Consider the following 3,295-nt stretch of genomic DNA (forward strand, 5'->3'; position numbering starts at 1 on the left):
CCTCCTCCTTGCTCCCAACTCCTCCTCGTTCTCCTCCTTTCTCCTTCTCTTTCACCTCCCACTTCTTCTCTCCCCCTTCCTCCCCTGCTCCTGCTCCTGCTCCTGCTCCTCTTCCTCTCCCTTCCTCTCCCCCCCCTGCCTCCTTCCTCCCTCCCACTCACCTTAGTCTCGAAGGCTGTCACGCACTCCCCTGACCTCAGGTCCCAGAACCTGATCGTCTTGTCTTGCGACACAGACACGCAAAGGTCGTTGAGGAGGAGGACGCCATGTACCAGGCCCGTGTGCCCCACCAGCGCCGCCTCCTCCTTGAGTACCACCAGGTCCCACACCTTCATCGTTTGATCCGCGCTACCAGTCACGAGCTTCTGCCTGTCGAGAGGAAGAGCGGGTGAGGAGGAGGAGGGAGAGGAGGAGGAGGAATGGGGGGAGGAGGGGGACGAGTGGAAGGAGGAGGAGGAGGAAGGAGGAAGGGGAGGAGGTGGTGGTGGTGGTGGGAGGAGGGGAGGAGGAGGGGTGGTGGTGGTGTGGTAATGGTGGAGGAGGAGGAGCGGGAGACCTCCCAACGGCGAGACTTGTTACACCACCACGATGACCTCTTAGCTCGTCGACACATTCAGGTTCATGTTGAGAGATGTCCCAAACTCTTATCTGATGACAAAGATGTCAATCTCAGATGTCATGATCACGCTCTCTCGACGACATAATCACCTTCATCACCATTGATATCAACATCATTATCATTTTCATTGTGATCATCTTCTTCATCACAAACATCATCACAATCGTCATCTCCATGCCATCTGCTCTATCATTGTCTTGTATTGTTTCTTCCTCCTCGTCTCATTCTTCGCATATCATCGCAACTTCAAGACTTTTTGCTCTCACCGTCCGATCTATCGACGCGCTGAACAGCTTGCGATACTCGACACTCTGACCAAGTTGAGAGACCCTAGCAAAGAGATCAGAAAAAGAGCAGACAAGAAAAGAGAGACGAGAAGAGAGAAGAGAGGACGGGACAAGGAAGGAGTGAACAGGAGTGGTCAGGAATCAGTGGGAACAGGAGGATATAAATAAAAAAGGGGAGGACCACAACCAGGACGGGGGCGAGGACGAGGACAAGGGCGAGGGCGAGAACGAGGACGAGGACGAGGACGAGGACGAGGACGAGGACGAGGGAGAGGAAAAGGACGAGGACGGGGACGAGGACGAGGAGGAGGAGGAGGAGGAGGAGGAGCAGTAGCATCCTCACCCTTCCTTGTGTCCCTCCAGCACCATCGAGCATCTCTGAGGGATCCATCGCACTGCATCCTCCTGCACCTAAATCAGACAAGCGAGGAAAGGAGGAGGTGGAGGAGGAGGTGGAGGAGGAGGAGCAGCAGCAGCAGCAGCAGAAAGAGCAAGAGGAGGCAGTAAAGGAAGCGAGAGGAGGAGGGGAACAAGGGGGAACAACTACAGGAACAGACAGCAGAGGAGCAGGAGGAGCAGAAGGAGTACCTGGTGCGTGGTTTCTTCATGCACATCAACTATCCCATGTGACCTCTCCTCCCGCTTTTCAAAAGTTTCCTTGCCCATCATGTTCGTTCCGTTCTCCTGCTATCCGTCAGATGTAGCAGAACATGTTGAAGAGAAAGTTTCGCTACTCGTGATGGGTGGTGATGGCTGGAAATTTGTTCTTGTAGCTCGATACATCTTTGCCTGAAGGTTGCAGAACACAATATCATGGTTGTCGTCTTCTTGTTTTGATCTCCACCAGCAATCACATTCATCATCATCATCATCATCATCATCATCATCATCATCATCATCATCATCATCATCATCATCATCATCATCATCGTCGTCGTCGTCGTCATCATCATCATCATCGTCGTCATCATCATCGTCATCGTCATCATCATCATCATCAGCAGCAGCAGCAGCAGCAGCAGCAGCAGCAGCAGCAGCAGCAGCAGCAGCAGCATCTCAAACATCACCTCAACATCACAATCTCTTCAGTCTGCCTGCACAACGGAATCAGCGAACAATCTTTCACCATCATCCGCCTCCTCCTCACATGCGAACTGTCGACTGCAGAGAAGAAATCTGCTGCTGCTGATGTCTCATCTCTTCCTTGACAACCTCGTACGGGCAAATAACCAAATGCTCCCGCACAAACTTCCTCGGCCCCTTGAACCGACAGCCTATGATGGCATGCACGCAGCAGATCTGAAGGTTCGGTCAGGGGCAGGAGGAGGAGGAGGAGGAGGAGGAGGAGCAGCAGCAGCAGCAGCAGCAGCAGGCCCACCACGGGCAGCAGCAGCAGCAGCAGGAGGGAGCAGGACGAACAGGAGCAGGAGCAGAAAGAAGCAGACAAACAGGAAGAGGAGGAGGAGGAGGAGGAGGAGGAGGAGGAGGAGGAGGAGGAGGAGGAACACTACCTGCGCTGAAGGATCGGGTGCAAGAGGGCAGTCCAGCATATGCACAGTTGCGTCTCCTGAGAAAGGGAGAAGAACGAGGGAGAGAGAGAGACAGAGAGAAAGAGAGAAGAGAAGAGGAGAGGAGAAGAGGAAATTTCAGGTTTGGTGCTCCCAAAGAGAAAGAGAATTCAACAAGAAATGCAAGGCAGGGAACCAGCAGAAACGATCGAGCAGCAGGTATGCTAGCGAAAGAAACGGGAACACGACAAGGATGACCATGAGGACCAGAGCTGGGGTTTACCAGGTTTGAAATTTGCTCCACAACTCCAGGGGCAGGAGACAAGCGCGCGCAATTCTTGGAAATGGAACCCAAAGTTGACGGTCTTTGATATTCTCAACTAAGAATCGCAGTTAAATCCTCTTCTCCCTCCCTCCCTCCCTCCCTCCCTCCCTCCCTCCCTCCCTCCCTCCCTCCCTCCCTCCAAATTTCATCCCCGCATCTTACCTGGATCATTCCAAACTCTTCTCCTTTCTGCTTGCTTGTCCTTTCCTCCCCATCCCCCTCCCCCTCCTGCTCTTCCTTCTCCTCCTCCTCCTCCTCCTCTGCCTTCTCAATGCGCATCCCATCCTGAACCTCCTCCTCCTCTGGCAAAGGGCGATGGAGTGCTATCCACGACTCAGACGACGCATCCTCTCGTACGGTAGCCAACGGAACCTACACATGATAAAAATCAGAACATACACACCAACCCCTCAGCATCCTCCTGCCCCTGCTGCTGCTGCTGCTGCTGCTGCTGCTGCTGCTGCTGCTGCTGCTGCTGCTGCTGCTGCTGCTGCTGCTGCTGCTGCTGCTGCTCTGCTGCTGCTGCTGCTGCTGCTCGCTCCTGCTCGCTCCTGCT

This window comes from Guillardia theta (genome assembly GCF_000315625.1).
Source record: "Guillardia theta CCMP2712 unplaced genomic scaffold GUITHscaffold_41, whole genome shotgun sequence".
NCBI lineage: Eukaryota > Cryptophyceae > Pyrenomonadales > Geminigeraceae > Guillardia > Guillardia theta.